At 43.4% G+C, this 19,390-nt stretch overlaps 1 protein-coding gene across 1 annotated transcript in view; it reads right to left on the reverse strand.

The window, feature by feature from the left end:
* Positions 1–19,390, reverse strand: part of LOC128738040 (ATP-dependent RNA helicase Ddx1) — a 243,776-nt gene that overhangs the window by 77,808 nt on the left and 146,578 nt on the right. The gene's annotated exons all lie outside the window — the stretch shown is intronic.

Consider the following 19,390-nt stretch of genomic DNA (forward strand, 5'->3'; position numbering starts at 1 on the left):
TAATACAACCGGAAACTGAAGTTTATTCTGTCTTAAATTATAATAATTAGAGTTTTATTTTGTTTAAAACCAGTTTGTCACACGCGAACTACAGCCATAATCAAATATGACACTTAAAAACAGCTTGCACACCGTCACTGAGTTCAAACATCATTAAAACAGTCGTAAAATGTATGAAGAATGGTAGTAATGAGCAACCAACGATAGAAGTAAGTTTAGACACACGAGGCAAAGAGTATATCATACAATTGCATGCAATATCCTCCGCATTGTTGGTTAAGTTTTACAATCGACTTTAACTTTTAGTTTTGAAATGGGCAAATTGAATCGTGTAAAATATAAAGAAAAAAAAACAAGTAAACATAAACATCTAACCACTGGCAAACGAATGATTAAGGGACGTAGCAATTATACAATATTAAAATAAATTGAAAATATCCTAAAGGACAATACGTAGTATTAAAGAATATGAAACTTTAAACCCGAAAGAGAACACTGAACATACATGCAACGGCCGGCAAAAGCTGATGTGTACGACATAATCAAAAGCAAAAACCAAAAACAAAAAGTCAATGTAAACAACGCAAACTTAAGACTTCTTCTTAGCTGTTCGGGATTCAGTTAAGTAGTCGGAAGGATGAGTTTCTGACAAAATACAACAACAAAAAAATCACTCTAACACAAATTTTCCACGACCGGACAAACGACTCGAAACGAAGGGGTCCGACTCACATACACACACACAGTCCGATTCCTCCGCTGCTAAAATTCATTACACAACAATGGTTATCGAAGTGCAACTGTTATGTTACTAAGGCAGACCCCACACGTGGCAGAACCGCACATTGACGTACTAATAATAATAATTATAATAATAAAGGAATCTAACATTAAATCATAAATCGAAGAATGAGTAACAGACACCTAAGATAAGATCGTTAATTGTGATTCATTGAAAGTAATATAAATACAGATTAAAATAAAGCTAACAATGAAGCAGATACTGAACTGGATGCGGCTGGAAGCGTTGATGCTATATGGTCGTATGTATACTCCAGTTGAGATAATTGAATCTATTTCAATTTCAAGGGGGATCCTCTACATACTCGAAGAGTAGTTTTGATTTATTGTTCCCGACTAAAAACTACACTAAACTACACTAAACTACAAAAAAAGTTACATTTTTCTCTCGTTTGCTATAATCGCGATAAAACATAAGTACTATGATTTACGTTAAAGGTTAAAAAATAAATGCGGGACTTGACTTTGTCAGCTTTCTCGATCTTCCATTTCTTGTCAGAAAGCTCGAGGTTTGGCACGAAAAACTAATTCGAAGCAACCGCTCTAAGTAGACTCCAGCAATCGGCTATAGCCGCGTTTCCAATTTCCACCTGTAAAGCAAGGATAAAAAGTGATGCAACAATTAATTGGGTTCGGTTAGTAACAAGTATATACAAGTATACGGTTAGTAACAAGTATAAGTATATAGGAATCGATTACTCGGGACGCGATTTCCGGAGTTTTTGAATCGACTGTCCAACCGTCAGTTAATTGTGGATTTTTGAAAAATGTATAATGTACCTACTATTATAGTAAAGAATCTAGCTTCATTCAACCTCCCAGTTTCATTTATTAACATAACTTATTAAAAGTAGAATTACCGTGAAACATAGATGACTAAATCACAAAACGACCACGTTTTGATAAACGGTCGGCACTTCTCGACTACTATCGACGTCAGAGCCTATCGGGGTACAACGGGTACTAACATTGATTCGGATAACTCCTCAGTGATGGTTAGGATAGGTCAGAAACTAACTATTGTAAAAAATTCTCACAGTCACCTCGCTTCATTCATGGGCCCTATTCTTACAGTCCTCCTCATCTCACCTTACAGTCCTCGTTTGGTTTGTACAGTATGCCCAGTATGCCCTTCAGTACCTGCTGCAGGCGCTTCTCCATCAGGTTTCTAGGTGCTGCTGATCTAGCTTTACACAGGTGCTCTCCAGGGCTTCAAAATAGTTATTTTTATTGTTAGCGCCAGCCTTTTGTCAACCCTGGTACCGAGAATTGCCCATAAATTCACTATGGGTCCGGGTTTTGTGGTGGCCATTCCAGCGGTTTGATCTGAAAAGACCGTATACTTCCTCTGGAAGCATATCTGTCCCATGTTACAACGTGAGGAACGTGCTACTCGAGCCAAAGATGCTGATACCCATGTTTCAAAACGCGAAAATGAGAAAATCACACTTAAAGTTGAAAAACGGGTTTTTCTAAAATTATTTAGTTTTGATGTTATTGTCCCTCATGGAGAAAATGTTGAAAAACTTCAATCAATTTTTTATACAACTTGAAAACATTTAATATATGCAGTGAAATGGTATATGCAGTGAGACAAATATGCGTCCACTTTTCCAGTTGGACAAATTGTCTTCAAATTTTTTCGTGTTTTTCTAGTATAAACACCATGTTTTCGATTTATATTTTAAAAATACATATAGAATTATAACGTTAGACAACAAAATGTCGAAAATGATAAAATGTAACATGGGACAAATATGCTTCCACCGGCAGTATAGGTAAAACTTGATCTTCTTGGCAGTATGCTTCGGGTCGTTGACTTACTGAAATTCGAATTTCCATTCCAAGAGTCGTCTGGATCAGGGAAACCTCCAAATTTTTCCGCGGCAGAATGTTAATGTACAAGAATCTACCGCCATTATCCCGCCGATTTACATGGCCTGTCCCACTGGTCTACGGTAGATTCCTATGACATCGACGTCATCCGCAAAACCTAGAAGCATGTGAGGTTTCGTGATGATAGATCCGTTCCTTTTCACGTTTGCTCTTCGTATTGCACCTTTCAAAGCAATGTTGAATAGCAGTAAGTCGCCTTCAACCTGGTCGAGCCATCTAGCACGTTGGACCCCTCTATTCCTGATGCCGGTGGGGTTCTTGAAGAGAACGGATTTCACTGGCACAGTGGCCGGCCCATCGTAGTCTTCCAACTTTTGCCAGTTGTACGATGGGAATCTCTCCAAGCAGTGCCTGTAGCTCGTAATTCATACGTTTTCGCCACTCCGTTTTCCGCAACACCTTTCGTTCAAATACGACAAGCGCACGTATGCCTTCCGTCAGCTTTGTGCGGTGGCGTATGTCCCTTGATCGAAGCGTCTTGCGGAGGGAAAAGTTGGCTTGATTTCCAGCTTGAATGCGTCATTGAATCTCCTTACTCGTATTATTGTTGGCTGTGACCAGAGCTCCCAAATATACAACTCATCAACCACTCTTCATCGCTCTCACTTCATCGCTGTTAATAGTGTCCGCGGGAGGCAATCGGTCCTTTCTCTGGAGCCTCTTCCTATCATATATTTGGTTTTCGACGAATCGATTTGTAACTTAGTCTGACGTAGATTGCCTCCGCCGTCCCAAGGATTGTAGTAATGATGCCGAGGTCGTCTACGAAGGCTAAGAGTTGGCTAGTTTTGCTGAAAATCGTTCCTCGTTCGATCTGTAGTAGCACAGGTCCCCATAAAGCCTGCCTGATACTGCCCTACGAATTCTCTTGCCATTGGAATACACGACGCAACAAAATCTGAAACCTTGTATCTTGTAGACGGTGTTGAGCAAGTTGATGCCGCGGTAATTACAGCAACCTAGCGGGTCGCCCTTTTTGTAGATGGGACAGACTACACCTTCCATCCATTCCTCCGGTTGTTTCTCCTCCTTCCAAATTATTGAAATTATCCAATGAAGTGCCGTTGCTAACGGTTCTTGGCCATTTTTGTAGAGCTCTGCCGACAGTCGGTCCTTTCCGGCGGCTCTATTATTCTTCAGCTGACGAATTTCTCACCGGATCTCTTCGTGATCAGAAGCCGGCACGCTGTTGTCATTTGTAGGCACTCCGAGGTTTACTTCCGTTGCGTCTCCTTTTGCTATATCGTCGTTGAGGTGCTCATCAAAGAACTGCTTCCACCTGTCGACCACCTCGCGCTCGTTTGTAATTAGATCCCCTCCTTCATCCGTACACATGTCACTGTCAGGATTAAATGTGTAGCCCTTACGAGTTTGGTTCACTTTCTCGTAAAACTTGCGCGTCATTAAGTTGTTCCAGCTCCTCACGATCTCTGTCCTCCTTCTGGAGCTTTTTTCTCCTCAGAATCGTGGTCAACTTATTCCGCGCTCGGCGATACATAGACATACATAGATAGTTTTTCCAATCTTTTTTCTTCCTCTCTATCGCTTGTTGGCATTCACCGTCAAACCAATGCACTTGAGATTTCCACTCCTAGCCAGGGTTGCCACATGCACAGATTATTCTGTGTTTAACAGATATTTGAAAGAAATCGCCTATACAGAATCCGTATGCATAGAATACAGATTTTCGCCAAATTACACAGATTGAACAGATTTTTGAGCTTTTATATGAGAGTGAAAGAGACGGAAATAGTCAGCAAAATGACCCTCTATCTCTTTCACTCTCATTGTTTTGCATTGGACAGATTTTTGCACAGATATTTTTCCACGCCGTACAGATTGTCACATTTTTTCAACCCAAAACACAGAATTATATGTGGCATCCTTGCTCCTAGCACCGCGGTTGCGGCCTCGGGGCCGAGCGTATCATACTCCATCCGTTTTCGAGGGTTGAAGCATCTAGCTCTACAGAGGAGGGCAGAACTTCATCCTGTACGCGCGCGTAGTTTTCGGCGTTTAACTGCCGCATGTTTAACCGAAGAGGGCGGCTTCTAGGACTGCTACTAGGTAATGGTTCGATATAATCTCCGCCTCGCCGCCGAAGGGAGCGTACGTTGGTGATGTTGGAGAAAAATCGGCCCTCGAGAATATGGTCGATTTGGTTCGAAGTTCGTTGGTCAGGTGGCTTTGTGGATATCTTTGTGGGGAAAGAACGTGCTTCTGATCACTAATCCTCGGGAAGCTGCAAAGTTGATGCATCGCTGGTTGTTATTGTTCGTATTGGTGTGCAAGCTATGGGGCTCGCTCACCAGTCTATACATTGCTTCTCGTTCATATTCCCGATGACGATCTTGATGTCCCGTCGTGAGCAGCTGTCGTACGTTGCCTCCAGCTGCGCATAGAACGCTTCCTTCTCGTCGTCGCGTCTACCTTCGTGTGGATAATGTACGTTTATGATGGTGTAGTTAAAGAAACGAACTTTTATCCTTAACACGCAAATCCTCTCGTTGGTCGCTTTCCAGTTCATTACGCAATTCTGCCTTTGTCCAATACTACGAAGCCCTTTCCCTGCTCGTTGGTCGGTCCACCGCTCTAGAAAAATTGGGCTTTGCCGCCTCGGATCCTCCACACCTTCTCGCCTTTGCGACAGATCTCCTGCAGTGCCACGATTCCAAACTTTCGGGGTTCTAACTGATCGAACAGCATCCTGCCGCCACCAACGAAATTTAGCGATCTGCTATGCAATGCCTTAAGAGTCGATGTTTTTTTAAATAGGGCAAATGTGGCCACCCAACCACTCCCCCGCTACTTGTTCTTTCGCCCAGATCCTTACAATGATCCGGTACATTGCGTTATACAGCTGCTCGCTTCTAGAAGATCAGTCGGGATACCGTCCATACCAGCAGCCTTACCGTCTTTTAGCTCACTAACTACTTTCTTAACCACCTCTTACGTTGGTGGCTCCACAGCTTGACCATCACACACAGTGCTTATCCTGTTTCTGCTGATCACCATGTTTACATCTCTACTCAATAGTGCCTGGAAGTGCTCCTTCCACCTATCATTGTACATCATGGCCTGGTTCTTCTCATCTGTAGGCAGTTAAAATGTGCAATTTGCGTCTCCTTCCTTGCGCTTATTACGGCGGCATAAATGCATTTTAACACAATTTTTCTTAAGGATTGCTAGCCAATAGAATAGACGCATTCAAGTCCATTTATGCGGCCGTGACAAGCGTAAGAGAGGAAACGCAAAGAGAATCTCTCATTTGCACATTGGATCTTTTGAAATGTTGCTCGTCACATATAGATTTCTTATAATCGCTAAGTAGTGGACCCCTGCCAGGGGCCAGTTCTTTGGCATAGAGGTAACACACAAACACTGTGGGCTATAAAAAATATTAAAATGCTCCAAATTGTTTGAGCGTTTTAATTCATTTGGGAAAACGATTTTCCATACTAGTAATAGTAATACTAGTAATCTAGTGAAAATTAGCTTAACAGTAGCATGCAACTGTGTATTACGTATTTTGAATTACTCATTTCAACGTGAAATTTGAAAGTTTTATAGTAATATGTTCTTGCCTCAGTTATTTATAACTGAAGATTCCATAAAATATTTGAATATTCAGTAGTGTTCTTATTTATTTGTTTGTTAGATATTCATTTATGCGCGCTAAATTACCTGGGTCGGAATCACTGTCTGTTTCCTCAGCTCTGTCCCGGATCAGTGGCTCCTTTACGTTTTGCTTTTCCGCAGATGTTGGCTCCATCTGTTCGACTAGCCGAGACACATTTTTTTTCATGTTTTTGAGCTCAAAGCAACGTCGTTGCACGTGACCTAGTTTGCCACAAAAAAAGCAGATTCTAAAATACTTTCTTCCTCGTATTTTCGGGTGATATTCCTGAGGCCCTTTCGGTTCAACATCGACGGAATCTCTCTGCTCAAAGCAATATTTGTTATATGGTTGAAAACCAAGCCTCTCCTTTATCGGTATCTTCTTTTGTTGATTACCTTGTTGACGAAGAGCATTGTTAATCGACAACGACAACAGCCTTTCGACAGGTTGAACCAACGACGAGATTTGTTCCAATAGCGAACACTTTATTATACTTTGAAAAGTTCTCTTTGCTACCAGCCACATTCGTACAATCTTTTCAGATGACTTTAATGTTTGATCAGTCTCGTTCAAAACGGTCAACAGATGATCACGAACTATTGGATTCGTAAACAGTCCGCATTCGCAAAGTTCTCCATGGAACTTCAGCGCCAGCAGAAAATCCTCAACCGATTGCTCAGCTGTTTGCAATCCTTCCCGGTGACGAGTGTCCGAGGTCGCTTTGACGTCGATACGCTCTTTCAATTTCGCAATCATTGTGGCCAAAGCAATGTCGATTAAACTATCCATCGGGAATAAAAGCTTAAGCTCCGCGTATAGATACGGTCCACAAAGGGCCAAAAAATATGCCTTATGTTCGTTCTCTGGCACTTTATTCGCCATGAATGAAATGTGCAACCTCTCTGCCCAATGGGTAAACGGAGTGCCTTTCTGGTATGGCTCAATCATTCTGGAGAGTGTAATGTTCTGCAAAAATAACTGACTTCAATATACTTTTGCGATTAAAAGTGAGAGAAGAAAATGGAACGAAAAAGTGGTTGAAAGTAATACATAAGACGTTTTTATTATCTACTCTCCAACACTGTTACCCTGCATGTATACGAAAGCTGAATAGATAAAATCTATTGTTCAGTATTTAAAACAAAAGATCAAAAATCAATCCTCGTTTTACTTTTCCCTAGAACAAAATGGCACCTTTACACGTGTTACTGTAGCTCTTATCAACCAGGTTTTCATCTCAAAAAGTAAAACCAACAGCATATCACAACTTACCTATTATACCCGTTGTAACTAAATTTTAAGTCTGACGATTCACTTGTTGAACAGTTTGAAATCCGTAAAATGGTGCAACCATCAAACTTCTGCCTATCAACTCGGTATGCCCCGCACGAATGGCTTTGCAAACTTACTAAACCGTAATTTGGCAGAATGCAAAACCCGAAAGCAGCGGATGAACAATCGAGTAAAAATACTTCATCGGAAAATGAACAGTACGATTTATTATTTCTTAACAATAAACTAAATCCGGGGACAAAAACAAAGTCGTCATTTCTATTCACGGGAATGACACTTCCAATACCAACCTATACAAAAAAAACGTAGCCAACATAGAGCGGGCCCAAGCTGACAGCTTCATAGATGGGCTCAAGCTGACAACCGAGTCGGATGTATAAATTGTTAAATTTTGTTAGTTTTAGTTCGATTTTAGTCAAGGTTTTAGCATCACATAGCCAATTTCAGGCAGACAATTAATGTGAAATACATGAAACTGTGAAAATGGTTAGATAAATTCGTTTTGTGAAATCGCTATGCGTTTGCCGCCTTTTTCATGTGAGCAACGAAAATGTGACGTCATATCAGCCCCCTGTTTCTATTGCCTTTGTGTAAGTTTTCTTTTGTGTTGAACGGTTTCAAACAATAACCGTTTCTATTTTTATCTATTTTCAAGGAACAAGGAACAATTCATCGAAACTGTTGGACTTGGACTGTTGTATTAGTTTAAGTTTCGGCTCACATAAAAGTCAGGTAAGATGATTATTCAAAACCGATCAGTCTATTGATATCAGGAGTAACAAAACATAACTCGAGGTATAATCTCGTTTAACGTTATTAAATTAATTCGATTATCGGTAGAGCATCGCAATTTTTCGTAGGCCTAGCAACGCAACATCAGCTTCCATTACAGATAGTATGAAATACAGAGGCGAACCAGGTATTCTGAATCTAAATTGTGAGTTCCATTATTATAAATAATGCGAATTTACCGTTTAGAATTAGCACATAAAGTGCCTCAACTCGGTTGTAATTTATAGAGTCTGCTGAACAATAAACATGCCCATAATCTACATACAATATCATGATGTGACAATCAAATTGTTTTCTTATATCTAATAAAATGTTGCGTTGCACGCATCGTGGCGTCGCTCCTGCCTACGATGGCACTATAATAGTGTCAGGTGTCGGCTGTTGTTGCGACACATTGTATTTTGTATGTAACATGATAAATTAACACATAGTAAGCATAAGCATTATGTTGCTAGCTCGGTGGCATCGCAGCATAGTGGATGCTTAAATGTTAAAATATATTCGTTTTATTTAATTCACGCTTAACGAACTTTAGCGTTTAATTGTTAAGGCTCTTAGAATTGAAACCGCAAATTAATTCGTTTAATGATGAGGTATAAAGATTGTTTTCTACCAAGTAAATTTGCATAAGACATACATAATTCAATTTAATTTAAGTTTAAAATACTAAATGTGGCGATTGGCGAACCTATTACAAATTCGCGTGGTTCCAGTTATTGAGAGCATCCCCATTCGGCAAAGCAGATAAATTGACTGGATTTATGAAAATTGTGGCTCACATACGAAATATTATCTTCTTGTTGAAGTCCCCTGCGAGATACGAATGAGTCCGACAATCCACACGAGATGCTCACACAGCAGTGGATCGTAGCAATGATAAGTCTAGTAAGCTTACTCGGAAAGCCGTTTTCGTTTAGAATTTTTTATACTTAATGTCGCTTTACGCTATCGTATGCGACTTTGAAATCAATGAACAAGTCATGCACTGGAGGATCCACCGTAGGGTGAAGATTTTTTTTTCTCTTTATTATCGAGATTTTCAGCCGTGGGCTGGTTCATCTCGTAAAGGGTGAAGATTTGGTCCGTTGTAGACCGACCCTCCATGAAGTCGGCCTGATAACTTCCCACGAATCTATTGGCTATTCGTGACAGTCGATGGAAGATGACATGGAAAACCACTTTGTAGGCGGCATTCAGGATAGTGATCGCTCGGAAGTTCACACAATTCAGCTAATCGCCTTTCTTGTAGATAGCAAATAACATCGTCTTTCCACTCCGTATCACAAATCTTGACAATCAATTGATGCAAACGTGGCCGGGCCCCTTTAAATAAGTTCCGGTCCAATCCTTTCCATTTATTTGTTGTTCTTCAGGCACTGGATGGCTTCTCTTCGCTTATCGGCTCATCTTCGCTGCTTGCTGCACCAATGAGGTCACTTTTTTTAAATGATTTATGCAGGGAGAAAATCTTCATAGACAGCACCTCCACGGTGTCAAATAGGATTCGCAAGGTGCCAACATAAGCCTACCTCCTCCTGCTCTCCATTTCCTGATCCCTTTCCGGAACTACCGTTGGGTTTTACTTCAGGAGGGAGGACGTACATAAACACTCCGTCTTATCCGCTGCTTGTGTGGGTTCACACAACACCCTTGTCACTTCATACCGCCACTACCCTTCACCTAGGGTCTGGGCTGCCCACTCAGCCCATTACTGACCCTAGCTAAGCTATGTCAGGCCCTGTCGTTGCAAACATTCTAGCCGTTGCAACTCCGTTATCACGTCCCTATCGCCCTATCGACGGCACCCCATGCGCGCTGCTCAGCGCACATTCTCTGCACGATGTTGTCGGCGTTGGTGTCTTCTCCAACGACCACAAGCATCACCCGCTGGGTGACCATGAAACGCGGGCAGTGAAACATCACATGTTGCGCCGTTTCCTCGGCTACCGTGCAAACGGGGCAAAAGGATGAGCCTACCCGCCCACGCGTGTGTAGATACTTCTTAAAGCATCCATGTCCCGATAGAGACTGGGTAAGGAAAAAGTTTATTTCACCATGCCTTCTACCGATCCAGGACGAGATGTTCTGGATCAGCCTATGGGTCCACCTGCCGTGATCAGCGTGATTCCATTCTGCCTGCCAACGCCTAATAGAGTCCAGCCTAACTCTATCCCTAGCGCCCCTGATGTTCCTCGATATTCTCATCTAGAAGTATGCATATGGGAATCATGGCTGCAATAACCCCGATCGCATCCAACGATATGGTACGGTAGCCGCATGCAACACGCAATGCCAACAGCCTGAACACCCTGTTCAGACATGCCTGATTACGCTTATCATCCAAAGCCGGGGCCCATGCCGGTGCACCATACCGTAGCACCGACGTGGTAACGCTGGCCTTCAGGCTTCTCTTACTGCTGCTAGGAAAATAGCTGTTCGGCATGATCTTGGACAGCGCAGTAACCGCTGTTGACGCTTTGCCACAAGCATAATTCACATGGCTGGTGAAGTTCAGCCTGTTGTCAGCCATAACACCCAGGTACTTCACACTTCGTTTGGAGACAATCACTTTTCCTCCAACGATGATTTTGGCCTCTAAGACCGACTTGCGGTTACTGATCATCACCGCTTCCATCTTGTGGTGGGCCAATCGTAGATTGACGCCCGCCATCCAGCCCTTTATTATACTTATAGCGTTCGATGCCAGCATTTCCACCTCGTCTAGAAACTCGCCTACCACTGTTAGGACGATATCATCGGCGAAGCCAGTGATCTCAACCCCAGTGGGTAGTTCGAGCCTCAGCGCCCCATCGTACATGGCATTCCACAGCGTAGGGCCGAGAATCGAGCCCTGTGGAACACCAGTTATCATTTTGTACTTCTTCGCCCTATCCACCGTGTCGTACATTAGCGTCCGGTTCTCGAAGTAACTTTTAAGCAACCTGCATAGATGATCCGGTATCCTCATCCTATGCAGCGCTAGCGCGATTGCACCTCAAGTAGGTCTGTTAAAGGCGTTTTTGATATCGATTGTGATGGCACAATACCTGTCGCCTCGTCTTTTCCGTCTCATAAGCATGTCGGCCCTCTCTACCACGGACTTGATGGCGTCCACAGTGGACTTCCCCTTACGGAAGTCAAACTGCGTGCTTGGCAGCCCTTATCATTCTACACCACAGGCGTCAGCCTGTTTAGCATTACTCGCCCCAGCAATTTGCCTAGCGTGTCCAATAGGCAAATTGGCCTGTACGACGAGGGATCACCAGGTGGTTTCCCCGGCTTCGGCAGTAGTTCCAATCTTTGGACTTTCCATTTGTCTGGAAATTCGCATACCTCTAGGCAGTTCTGAAGCGTCTCTCTAAACATATCGGGATATGCTTGGATCGCTTTGAGTGCCTCGTTTGGAATACCGTCAGGACCGGGTGCTTTCTTCATTTTTAAACCTCCGGCAATTACAACGAGTTCCTCATTCGTGACCGGAATGAGGATCTCATCTTTTCATCACCACCTGGTATGCACCACGCCAGTGGTTCGAATCCGCATCGCGGCATAGCTCCTGAAAACAGGAATTTTTGCTACGCCTCATCTCCTTGTTGAGCGCCAGCTTGGCCACTCTAAGTTCGACCCCCCGAGCTTCAGCATCTGCATCCGTCCGGGCACTCTGCGCTTGTCTTCTCGCTCTGTGGCATCTGGAGCGGAGCTGAGCAATGGTCTCGCTTCACCAGTATACCGAGCGACGACCGTTCGTTGGCTGCCCCGTCCTGGGCATAGTGGTATCACATGTCCGCATTAGGCGTTGGTCAGCTCACGCGCACTCAGGTTCGAGCGGTTGCTCTCTGCGCTGAATGCTTCAACGAACAGGTCTTTATCGAATGCCTTCACTTTCCACCTCCTTCCAGTCGACTTCAACCCGCGTGACCGTGGCATCCGTCGTTCAATCGTGTACCGTATAGCTTGGTGGTCGCTATGCGTGTACTCATCGGACACCCTCCAACCCATGTTGGCTAACAACGTTGGGCTGCAGAAGGTGATATCGATGATCGATTGTTGTACCCCCTACAAAAGATACTAACGGATCCCACGTTTGCCGGACTTCCGTCCAGCTTGGACAGAGCTGCAGGTAAGCTTTGTCCCCTAGGGGTAGTTCACCTGCTACCCCATTCGACAGCACAAGCATTGAAGTCTCCAATGACCAATGACAACCGGCTTATGGCTCGGACCTCGTCGGTGAGCACGTCTAGTATCCGGTCAGCAACTACTCCGGCGACCACCTAGGTCGCAGCTACAGATGCACACGCCATCGACCACAGCAATCACGAACCCTTCTTGGTCGGACGAAACCACCTCCTGGATGGGGCATGTACCCATGACAGCAATCGCCGCCATCCGACCTTTGTCGATTACCCACTTAGCGCCGCCCCGGGGGACCTGGTAGGGATCCGCGATAATGGCAATATCGCACCCGTTTCTGCTGCCGTTTACCAAAGCAACTCCTGTGCCGTGTCACAGTGGTTCAGGTTCATCTGTATAACCTATACCATTATCGTTGCAAGACCTTCCTATAAGTCGCACACAGTGGGCCACCTGTGGCATGTTTGTTTCCCCTTTCGGCTGTGCAGAACAATCATCTGTGGGGTTTACTACACTCCTTGGCAAAGTGCCCATCTTCACCGCACCGCCTGCACAGCTTGAACTGATCGGGGGTCTTACACTTGCCCGCCCGATGGCCGAAGCCCATACACCTGAAACAGCGTTCAATACACTGTTTGGACGCAAGTGTACAGACTGACCAGCCTACCTTAATTTTGCCAGACGCCAAGATTTTGTTGGCGAGGGCCTCTGACACGTTTAAAGTTGCGGCCCACTTCGCCCAGGGATTGCTCAACCAGTTCCCTGTAGTTCGAGCTCTGGACCGTTGGGTCCTTTTTGTCATCACCAAGTTGGTCCCAAGCTCATGCAGCTTGGGGTCCGCCTTAACCTTGCGAAGTATGTCGGCGTACGACAATTTACCTATCAGCTTCACTAATAAGGCGTCGCCCTTATGGACCTGCCTTGGCTTTGGCTTTGCAGCCGCAGCCTCGCTCGGTTTTTACGCCTAACCATCCGACAGCCGCCCCGGTACCGGTCGCACCATCCGGGACCGCCTCCGCGTGTTCGCTGGTTGAGGCACGGTCCGAACTCCGCTCCCTCTTGGCTACCAGTGTTGGTCCATGGTCGGTCAGGCGTAGCCGCTTTGCGGTTAGCAAGCGGCGTACGCGCATGGCTTAGGGGCTATGGTCCGAGCTTCGGCGATCTCGCATCACTGCAGAGGTTCATGCCTCTCTACCTTGGCAGCTCTGACGGTAGAGCGGAGGCTCACCGCCAGCTTTTTAACCCATTATGACCCAGGGTATGATATATCATACCTCGTCTTCAAAACCTGTTTACTGCTGAATTTCAATAGTTAGCATTGTTAATATATCACTACAAGAGAGATAAGACATCAATCTGATGTGTGTGTGATATAATTTGTCAGTTTTTGTCATTTCATCTGTATTTTCAACAGTGCAAAGTTGTGACAAATGGCGGAAAAAAAGTTGAAAAAATGGCGAAAAAATTTTTGTCTCCAAAACGCATGAAAAAGTTTACATTTAGTGACGAAACATTTCCTGACATGTAAATTAGTATTTATATGTAAAGTCTATCACAAAATTCGGTAAGAAATCTGTAAAAAACATTATAATTTGTTTGTTTGAAACTGAGGCTATAAAATATTTAACCTGCGATATTTTCGCCTTGAAAGCATTCCAAATGACGATTTTGCGTTTCCCGACACATTCGAGCCATAATATAATAGATTACAGAGTTTCACTTCATTTGGTCCAAATTTAGGTATACCCGGGTCATAATGGGTTAATGTCGAGATAAACAAACCGTGAGTTGATGAACGAGTACAACTCGTCCATCAACCTTTTGGCTAATGCTTGCTAATGGCTGTATGAAGCCCAACTCCCACCTCCAGAGGGTGCACCACGTCCTCAGTTGACTTTTTCCTGCCGCTGTCGCCCGCCTTATTGGCTGACCTAGCAGCGGTAGCCACCGGCGTTCTAACTGGGGTGCTAGACTTTGGTGGAGTCAACTTTTTCTTCGGCATCGCTCCCGTTTTTGGGGGGCTTCCCTGTTTGGGCTGTGCCCCTGATTTCAGCGGGCTTCCCTTCTTGGGTTGTGATTCCGGTAACGGGGGGCTACCCGTCTTCGTTAGCGGCGAGTGCGCCAATTTACTGTTCTTGGCGAAGACATCGTCTGAGATTACACCACTGCCCTTTGACGTGAGTGACGAGCTTAGAACGTACCTAGAGACCAGCCACGGTTTTAATGGGACGGAAGACAGCTGTACCATTACTCTACTCGCCGTTTCGGGAAGGTACCACCCTTCCCTGCTTAAGGTAGTAGAATAGCACAGCCGTCAGCTCTATAGCGTCAAATCCAAACGTTTTTTCTCGCCCGCCCAGTACACAATAATTAGGATCTTCTTGGAACCGATCCTAATGTGCATTCGGCACTCTCGGCTTTTTTTTTGTTTGAAATCCTGAGCTCTAACAGTACACTACGACGTCTGCAGCTGGCTTATAGGAGTTGAGCTACGCTCGCCTCTTTACACTGCTGTACCACGCAATCCGCATGCACAACGTACCCCCCTCTCCCTGTTAGCACACACTGAGGGTGCAACCAAAGACTGGTATTTAGTCGACCCTAGGCCCAGTTGCGTCCCAGCCGGCACCGCGTGGGTAGGGATAAGAGTTCCCGCTCCCATCGTAATGGTTATATAGGGTCGTACAAAGTCGAATGCGACTTTGATCGGCACCATAACCTCGCTGGGTTAGGGCCTTCACCGACCCTGAGGCAACCGCTATTCCCCCTCCCTTTCTACTTACGGAACCCAAGCATCGAAACGAGAGGAACGATCTTTTATTTATTATTAGGCATCCGGATATAGGTATGGGTCTTGCCCTTCATCCACAGGATATTAAAAAAAATCACAAACATAAAAAACGTATTACATAAATTACATAAAATGCACTCTTAAATTTTTAATTGATTGTCTGCAGTCTAAAATCGAAACTACGTTTTGTACGACGTTTGCCACGGCGGAGAAACTGGTTCGTTCATGCTATAGTTCGTATTTCTCGTGGGTAACTGGAACTGCGAACTCTCCTCAAATCTCTATTTCCTTCATTAAACGTTACCTGACTCAGAGTCAGAAGATATGTCGAGTAGAACCGGTCAGACGTCAGACGATCACCGGCAAAAATAACCAACCCCCAGCATGGCCGTTCAAAACGCTAATCAGACCGGTCGTCCTCTACAGACTTGAGACTTTGCTTACAGAAGACACACGCGCACTTGCTGTATTCGAAAGAAAGTTGTTGCGGACTGTTTTGCCGAAATACAATCGGAAAACGGAGAGTGCTGCAGGCGCATGGAACCACGAGCTGCAGGCACTCACCTCTATTCTACATACCGATTGAAGCCGGATCCGATCAGAAATTGCGCTTCGTTCGGAATACAACGTATGCTATAACACACGTCGATCGGGACGTTCTTGATCGGAACGGGCCCGATCGGAATGTGGAATCGAGGCGACTACTTAGAGTGATTTCCATCGTACGCCTGGCGAAAATCGGGAGGCGGCGATGAACCGGACATGTTTCAAGAATGTCGGACAACTGTACAGCGAAATCCATTCTCTTTAAGAGCCTTACCGACACCTGGAATAGGGGGGTCCAACCTGATTGAAACTGACTTCGAGTGTCGAGTAGCTCAACGAATTGGCGACCTAGGAGTTTGTGTCTCCACACTCCAGTATGGAGACAAATTTTTAATACAGCACGTGGTTACCCCGGCTCTAAGTTGCTAGAAATGGAGGAGGAGCTTTACGGAGTATTGGACAAACCGCTTGTCGTTCCGGGGAAAGACAGTAAAATACGGGGTTTTGAATAACTTTTGCTGATTTATTTGATTCTGTCACTAACTTTCCACATCGTCGTCACATCGAACTCGCTCGCGTTCGCTTTGTTTTTTTCTCGCTCTCACATACACTAGAGGGCTTAAAGAAGATTGAAGTTTCTTTTCTCTGCCTAATTCCGATTGCTACACCAAACGCCTAAAGCGAATTTCTCTTGTCTACTAAGTTAGTTAGTGCACGTGGGATAATTTAATTAGTACTTCGGTTTATTTTTTTTTTATTTCTGTGGCTGGCTCGAATGTATTTTTTCTTTTCTTTTCATTTTATTGTTCTATCGAATAGGTTCCGTTGAGTGGAAATAGAACTAGACTGGAACAGGAGCACGGAGAGATGAACTAGGTAAATATAGTGCTACAATACATATACGTACAACATACACATGTAAAATTACACAGATCAAAAAGACTATTTTCTTCGGTGGAAAAATGCCACTCCGAGGGGATGGAGCTTTGGCGGCTTTGTCCTGCTTGTTTTTATACTATGTACAGATTTGCAGAAAAGCAGGATAACGATTTTTTTTATAGATTTATCAAGTAGCTGTATTAAATGTAACACAGACCAATGAGACCTTTGATTGTGTAAGTGTGTATGTGAGTGTGTGTGTGGGAAGTGCGTATGTGTGAGAGACAGTCGGTGAAAAACAGATTTTTCTTTTCGTCTGTTTGAGTACCGGAGAAAGATACAAACACTTCTGCTATCTCACTTTTTTAAACTCATTTATTTTTTGTTTTACAATCTAACAACTCTACAATCTACTACTGAACAAAACTAAACAGGTAAAATAATAAAACAAGAACTTGTTCCTTCATATAAGTGGATCGGATATCATTCCTAGTAGGTATAGTAACGAATGTTTCATTTTTTTGGTGGTCAAGTTGTCTTTTTTCGGGGTACTTAAGCTTTTGAGTTTGCTCGCTCTTTCTCGCTATCTCTCACTCCTTTAATCAAACTAGATATCCTCCATCCTTTTTGAGTTCTCTTTTTTTAGCTTGCAGCTTACGCGGTTTAAGTAATCGGTTTACGGTTACTAGAAATACATTAGTATAATACACTACACGTTTACGGAAGGGATTTAGCGTACCTAATTAAGTATGTCTCTGAATTTTCTGGCTGGTTTGTTTGTTTTTAGTTTTTTGATAAAATTTACACTCTACTACAGATTATTCAAGACGACACGGTTGTTGGAGCCAAACGAAGTATCATCCGGCGGGGAAGATGTCTGGGGTTGGTTTGTGTTTGGTTTCTGCCAACGGTTTCAAGGATGGTGTGTGTCCCTTTTGCGCCAACGCGCTTCTTCATTACATAACTTTTAATTTATTAAATATTATCTCACTATATGTACACGAAAAATAGATATTACTAAACATTATATTTATATATTTATATGTATATATATGAACAAGTTTTATCACCTAGAAGCAGATATTTAAACTATGAACAAAGGACAATAACACTAGTTAGAGGGGAAGGGAGCACGAAAGAGGGACTGGTTGAAGGTGGGGGAGAAGGAAAGTGTGGTTGAAAATTTACAACTAGGTATGCTTTACGCTACAAGCTAGTAATGGGGAAAAGCTGTACAATAATTGCATTTGTGTTTTCACATTTTTGTTCTGCTCTTCTTCCGTTTTTCTTTTTGGAACAACTAAGAAGTAAATATAATATTTCCTACTGGTTCTGGGGGAGACCGTTTTGCTCCACATTTTTTGTTTGTTTATTTGTTTTTTTTTTAACTTCGCTCTAAGTGCGACCACCACAAATGGGGTCTCTTCTTTAAAGCAGCGCGCAAGTACCGATGATAGGATAATTAAAACTCAATCGTAGGTAAAACAGCTTAGACAAAATAATAACGAAACGGTTCTTTTTTTGAGTACTTGGTTATTCTTGGGAAATTTTGTTTTTCGACTGCCTTCGAAAATTTGGAATACGTTATGCTACTGGTTTGTCACGCGGCATCATGTTCATGATAAGTGTTATAGATGTGAATTTTTGAATTTTGTTTAAATTTTATGACCTCGATTCTGACGCTGCTGTTTGCTGAATTGCTAAGCAATTATGTTTATTGGAAGTTGTTGGTAATCATTAACGGTTACAAAAAAAAAACATCTACCTACAGCGAACGGAATGATTGTGAGATTTTGTGGTTCTCTGGTTGTTGTTCATTAAGTTATGATTTAATTAGGTGTCATTTTTTTATACAATGAATTACTTTAATATGTCGTTAATGGTTTTCTCTCTTCTTTTTTGTGCTTCACTACAATTGTAATTTGTACCATTGGTTTACTATATATTTTAAAGTATCGCTCGTTCATTCACATGTTTTGTTGCTTTTTTATTCGTTAGTTGTATTATTATACTTAAACTTTATGAGGATTAGTCATCACGATGTCTTAGTTTTTGCTGTTTACTTTTCAAACTAATTGAATGCAGTACGTCGTAAGTGAGTTCGCGTGTCAACTTTTTATGTTTAATTGGTTTGAGTATAAATCTGACACAATTCCTGTCGGTATATACCTAGCACGATTCGCTTCAAGAAAAAGAAACACCGGGGAGTTTTTGGCATGGCTTGCTCTGTTGTCCCTGTCAAAAAACTAACATCAAATTCGTTCAATGAGGCCTCTGAGGCCCCGTACAGAGTAAACGCGACAGCGACGCGACACGACTTCGCTCACATTCGTTTAAATACGCAGCCCTGCTTCCGGCGAAAAAATGCCGCGAATGTGAGCGAAGTCGCGTCGCGTCGCTGTCGCGTTTACTCTGGCAGTACCCTTAGGTCCTGTACAGAGTAAACGCTACAGCGACGCGACATGACTTCGCTCTCGTGTTGTTTAATGCACTGTCCTGCTTCGGGCGAAAAAGGGCTGCGCATATCACTACAGCAAGAAATGTCGCGTCGCGTCGCATGTCGCTTGTCATTCATAACTCGATAGTTAGTGAACAGGACGATTCTGGGCGAGCTCATAATCTGTTCGCAAAGTCGCTTGCAA

Source organism: Sabethes cyaneus, chromosome 2 (assembly GCF_943734655.1).
Source record: "Sabethes cyaneus chromosome 2, idSabCyanKW18_F2, whole genome shotgun sequence".
Taxonomy (NCBI): Eukaryota; Metazoa; Arthropoda; class Insecta; order Diptera; family Culicidae; genus Sabethes; species Sabethes cyaneus.